A 6,214-nucleotide genomic window follows, 5' to 3' on the forward strand; every position below is an offset into this window, starting at 1 on the left:
TAGAGTGCACGTTGACAAAGATGCACGTTGTCATGTGCATCTTTACCTTTTACAAAATTGGTTGCCATCTTGTTAGGATTTGACGCCTCGAGATTCAGCTCACAGTGAGCACACAGCGAGGTTCGCGACGAAAAACGAAATCCAACGAGACCAAGATCATCCCAAACGGAGCTCAGATGAAGGAGATACGAGCTTTTGAAGTCGGCACGAGATCCGAGGTGACGGAGGACCGCCGGCGGCGGGCCGGTGGAGCGGCGGCGGCGCGCGGCTCAGGCGGGGCCAACACGCGGGACGTACGACCCAGGCACGCAGCCCAGGTGGGCAGGTGGCCCAGCCGAGTGTGCGGCTCAGGCACGTGGCCCAGGCGGGCGCACGGCCCAGCTCGTGCGTGCGGGCCGGCCCAGGCCCAGGCGCCTTGCTTGGGCCTGTATCTCGGTCCATCGTGGACCAAGCGGTCCATGGCGGATCGTGTGGGTGTTTCCCATATGTTTCTCGCGGTCTATGAAACTATTTCGTGGACCGATCATGATCGGATGACCCAGAGAGTTTTCGGTCTTGATCTGACGGTCCAAAGACTTGATTTGGGTTGATTAAGGAATCCTAAACCTAATCTAAATCATGTTTAACCCTTTAAAAGGGCCTGTGAGGCACAAAAAGGTGGTGTGGTGGTCTTTTGGCCTGATTTTCTCATGGAAAATGCGGCGGCGTGAACCCAAGAAGGGACTTGAAGAAGAGAGAGAGGCGGAAGCGCTAAGAGAGAAAGAGCATAAGGCTCCTGGACAGCGGACATCAGGCACTTCAGGGGTTCAATGGGTCTTCCAAGAGAAAGAGCTTTTGTGAGGAAAACTTCAGGTGAGAGAGGAATTGGGTGTATGAGGATTGAGGATGAGATCTCCTCTTGTAAAATTTCTTTTTCATAGTGAAGTTTGCATGCCCCGTGGAGGCGAGCCCTTTTGTGGCTAATCCACATATTTTGATTGTTTTGTTTTATTTTTTCTTTCTTCCTGCTGCATCGTATGGTACTGAAAAGGTCTTGGGAGATGGTATCTTGGCCAGACATCCACCCAACAAGTGGTATCAAAGCTAGGTTGGTACAAAGACTCAGATTGCAGCGGTGGTGAGCAAGACTGAAGATGGAGAAGATAGGAACAATCAAGATGGAGATCAACAAGTTTGATGGTAAGTGCAATTTCTCCTTGTGGCAGGCAAGAGTGAAAGACGTGCTTATCCAACAGGGGTTGATCGATGCTTTCTTGTACGATGAGAAGCCGACCACCATGGAGGTGCGGGATTGAAAATGGCTACAGATACAGACGGTGAGTACCATCTGTATGTATCTGGTGGATGAGGTGGTGATCCATGTGCTGAGCAAGACTTCCCCGATAGTGCTGTGATCGAAGCTCGAGGAGTTGTAAATGGCGAAGTCTCTCACCAACACTCTTTTCTCCGGAGGTAGTTCTGCCAACTGCAGATGACTGAGGGATAGAATGTGCAGGAGTATCTAAGCCACTTCTAGAAGATCCTCACCGACCTCCTCAGCGTTGGCGAGAATGTTGAGGAGAAGATCAGGGTGCTGGTTTTGCTAGCATCACTTTCTCCTTCGTATGAGTCCCTGGTGACTGCTCTTCTAGTGGGGAAGAGCACCATCAAGATGGACGAGGTCACCGCGGCGATACTCCAGAATGAAGTTCTCAGGAGGGAGAACCCAGCTTCGAGCTCAGGTGACGGTAGCTCAGCTTTGGTGGCTTCTAGAGGAGCAGGAGGTGGTAGACGGAGCGACAGGAGATCGCAACAAGGGCGGTCCAAGTCCAGGAGAGACTTGAGCAAAATCAGGTGTTATCGGTGTGAGGAGTTGGGGCATCTAGCCAGAGATTGTCCTCAACTCAAAAGTCGGACGGTGGCTGCTATAGTGACAGCCGACAGTGATTCAGATGGAGATGTCCTAAAAATATCTGACGAGGTATCTACTTCTTTCCAGCAGTGGACATTAGATTCTGCATGCCCCTATCATGTATGTTGCAGAGAGGAGTAGTTTGACTCTCTGGAGAACAGTGAGGGCACTATATATCTGCCGGATGGATCGAGCTATGTGATCAGAGGCATTGGGACGGTCAACTGGAGGACACATGATGGTGCAGTGAAGAGATTAGGGGAGGTCCGATACATACCCAATTTCAGACGGAATCTTATCTCACTTAGCAGACTGGATTCGAGAGGCTACAGGATGGTAGTTGGTAGAGAAATTCTGAGGGTGCTACATGGTGATAAGATTATGCTGGAGGGGAAGAAGGGGAGCAGAAGATATTATTACCTGGCAGGAAGTCCAGTGCGAGGTGGAGCTTCAAGAGCCAGGCGGAGCCTAGAGCGAGATAGAGCTCCAGGAGGTGGATCGGGCATGAGACAGGAGACTCGGGAGGATGAGAGGCGACGTTGCAAGGTGAGATTCCTATTGCCGCAGGATGATGCCCCTAGCAGATCTCAGGTCAGGAGGAGCACAGCATACAACGGAGATGGGATCGAGCAGTCTGGCTCGACTCCCATGTTTGTCCATCCATGATCAGCAGACGATTGCCCCAGGGCATGGGGGTGAGGAGATCCAGAAGCTCTCGGAGTTTGGAGAAGACTGAATATCGAGCCGAGGTGAAGATTGTTAGGATTTGACACCTCGAGATTCAGCCCACAATGAGCTCACAGCGAAGTTCGCGGTGAAAAATGGAGTCTAACGAGACCAAGATCACCCCAAATAGAGTTCGGATGGAAGAGATACGAGCTTTTTAAGTCGGCACGAGATCCGAGGTGGTGGAGGACTGCCGGCGACCGACGGTGGTGCGGCCGCAGGTGGCGACGCGCGGCCCAGGCGGGGCCAACGTGCGGGACATGCGACCCAGGCACGCGGCCCAAGCAGGCAGGTGGCCCAGGCGGGTGCGTGGCCCAGCCCGTGTGCGGGCCCCAGTGCGGGCGTGGCCCAGGCCCGCATGCACGGGCCGGCCCAGGCCCAGATGCCTTGCTTGGGCTTGTACCCCGATCCACCGTGGACCAGGCGGTCCATGACAGACTACGTGGATGTTTCCCATGCGTTTCTCGCGGTCCACGGCACTATTCTATAGACCAGTCGTGATCGGATGGCTTAGAGAGTTTTCGATCTTGATCCGACGGTCCAGAGACTTAATTTGGGTTGATTAAGGAGTCCTAAACCTAATCTAAGTCATGTTTAACCCTTTAAAAGGGCCTGTGAGGCACAGAAAGGTGGTGTGGTGGTCTTTTAGCCTGGTTTTCTCACGAAAACTGTAGCGGTGTGAACCCGAGAAGGAACCCGAAGAAGAGAGAGAGGCAGAAGCACTGAGAAAGAAAGAGCAGGAGGCTCTTGGACAGCGGACGCCAGGTACTTCAGGGGTTCAGGAGGTTTTCCAAGAGAGAGAGCTTTTGTGAGAAAAATTTCAGGTGAGAGAAAAATTGGGTGTACGAGGGTTGAGGGTGAGATCTCCTCTTGTAAATCTTTTTTTTCATAGTGAAGTTTGTATGCCTCGTGGAGGCGAGCCCTTTTGTGGCTGATCCACGTATTTTGATTGTTTTATTTTATTTTTTCTTTCTTCCTGCTGCATCGCATAGTACTGAAAAGGTCTTGGGAGGTGGTGTCCTGACTAGACATCCACCCAACACATCTGGTTATGGGTCATGTGCATCTTTATCTTTTACAAAATTGATTACCACCTGGTTACGGGTAACAGTTGCTATCTGTAAAGTTTAAGTTATTCATATTCTATTAGAAGGAGATTTTACAACAATAGTATCTTGATTGCAGAGAAAGAGGTAGGTGAGATAAATCAAGGGATCATGCCACAGCATTGGTCCGGAAGCTTCATCCCAAAATATAATGAGAACTCGAAAGCTTCTCTGTCGATGAAGAGAAACCAACATACATGTGCACCACAAAAATTGGTTATAGATCGATGGCGTGTGATATGAGAGGTCGGCTTGCACATTTAGAATTGATTTGTCTATGGAGAGGGGAGCAATGGTCACATTCAGAATTTTTGCAACCCCATCATAGTCTATCCAGACCTGAATTGATGCAGAGAGAAAAATTAAAGTCATAAATTTTGAAAGAATTTTAGGAGCAAAAAAATTATGCAATATATATGAAAATATTTTTTTTCAAATATTTTTAAATTGGTATATAGAAACATTTCTAATCTGATCCCTTTTATATTTAAGAGTAGTTTTGTGATAACATTCCTATAAATATTTATTGAAATAAAAAAAATATATTTAAAAATTATTTAATAAAAATAATAATAAATGATTTTATTTATTTTTATTAAATACGACTTTAATAACATTAGAACATTTCTGATCTCTTTATTTTTTTATATTGTCTCAAGTGGCATTAGAACTATATTAAAACCATCCATCCCATTCTGACCGTTTTCTTCACGTTCCTCTTCGCATTTAAAAACTCCTCTCATTGTCTTCTCTTTGTGTCCTTTAATCTGTAGAAAGACCTTCCAGCATGAGTTGACTTTATCTCCAAATGACCAGGCTGAGCTCAAGATATTTGAACGTATACAATGGAGACCTTGACCTACAATTTAATAATGAGGCCTATCACCCTTTTTTTTTGGGTGAAAGGCCCATCACCGTAAACACACCTCACAGGGATAAACAAGGCACCATGCTTCATCTATAAATTCTCTCCACTCTTGTCAACTTTCAGCTCAACAGCCCTCAGCTTTCTCATCATTCCAAACTACTTCTCTTCCAAGCCCTTACCTAGCTATTTTCTAGCATTGTTCACTTATTCAAAACACATACAACAAAGGTAAAATGGCATCCCAAACTATTGAGAACTGCCGCAAGGGTGCTGAGATCTATCAAGGCAATGCCCTATGCAAGAATAAGTCTATCCAACTCCTCGAAGAGCTCGGCCTCCCGAAGGGTGTATTCCCCCTCGAAGATATGGAGGAGTTTGGGTATAACCATGCGGCTGGATTCATATGGCTGGTCCAGAAGAAGAAGAAGGAGCATATGTTCAAGAAGATTAAGCAAACTGTACGTGTCGTATGCCACCGAGGTGACGGCTTTTGTAGAGCAACGTACATAAGATGAAGAAGATCACTGGGGTGAAGACAAAGGAGTTGTTGCTCTGGCTCTCTATTATCGAGGTGTACATCAATGAACCCTCATCTGAGAAGATCAGTTTCAAGACTGGTATGGGACTGTCTGATAGCTTCCCATTGTCTGCCTTTGAGCTCCACTAGGAGGGAAGCTAAGGGTTGTTGTTTTGTGGGGGGTGGGGTGAGTGTGGTGGTTGGGGTGGGTGTGAAGTGCTATCTGTGCCATTAAAAGTTGACGATTAAGGTTTTGATTTATGTTTTAACTTCTACATGGGTATGCAATAATGTTGTATGAACTATGTGTTCTAGTTAATGAATTAAAGTAATATTTGTTTCAATAAATTTAAACAGTATGATTCAGCTATATGCTTTTCAAATTTGGAGTATAATGGTTTTATCAATAAATTGCTACTGGGCTTGTATCCCTCCTTGCACTTAAAATCGCAAAAAGAAAAGTTGAGCACTACGAGTATGGTAGATCTGCTCTACTAGAGTCTAAGACACTTCCATCTTAAACATGAAATGGTGTAAGTGTGGTGATAATTCGGTTTGCTAATATGCATATTGATCTTCGATTTTCAACTAATTAGTTGTACAAATTTTGCTCTATTTTCCCTTCTTGGTTGTGCAGCAGCTGCTTCTTTTTATCTGTCCTTTTTTGCATCGGTGAGGCATGAAAAAAGGGCAGCCAAACCCCTGTAGCATAGGGGTTGTACCTCTCATGTGAAAGAAGAATTCACATTCCATCACAAGGATCCATTGTTGGATTGTGCAATGGCCGCTACTCAAGCCTAGCATGTGACATAGCAATATGCTCCATTGGACATAACTCTTAGGTGCAGTCTATTCACATTGCTGGCAATTTAAAGTAGGCTCACTAGATTGTTGCATTTGAAATACTTTTTAAGTGGTAATCTAAATTGCCTTGGCAATTTACATTGTCTCCCATGAGGCAATCTAGATAGTTTTGGATAAGAATAGCTATCCAAATTATCATTTTTTTTAATAATATTATGATAAAAATTTGGATAAAATTATCTCTCAAAAAAAGAAAAAAATACACACACACATACAAAAAAAATGTTACCCAACCCTCCCGA

At 45.8% G+C, this 6,214-nt stretch overlaps 1 pseudogene; it reads left to right on the plus strand.

Moving 5' to 3' along the window:
* Window positions 1–4,753: 4,753 nt before the first annotated feature.
* LOC105060725 (uncharacterized) lies at window positions 4,754–5,258 on the plus strand (annotated as a pseudogene).
* The last annotated feature ends 956 nt before the right edge of the window (window positions 5,259–6,214 follow it).

The sequence above is a fragment of the Elaeis guineensis genome, chromosome 13 (genome assembly GCF_000442705.2).
Source record: "Elaeis guineensis isolate ETL-2024a chromosome 13, EG11, whole genome shotgun sequence".
Classification (NCBI taxonomy): Eukaryota; Viridiplantae; Streptophyta; class Magnoliopsida; order Arecales; family Arecaceae; genus Elaeis; species Elaeis guineensis.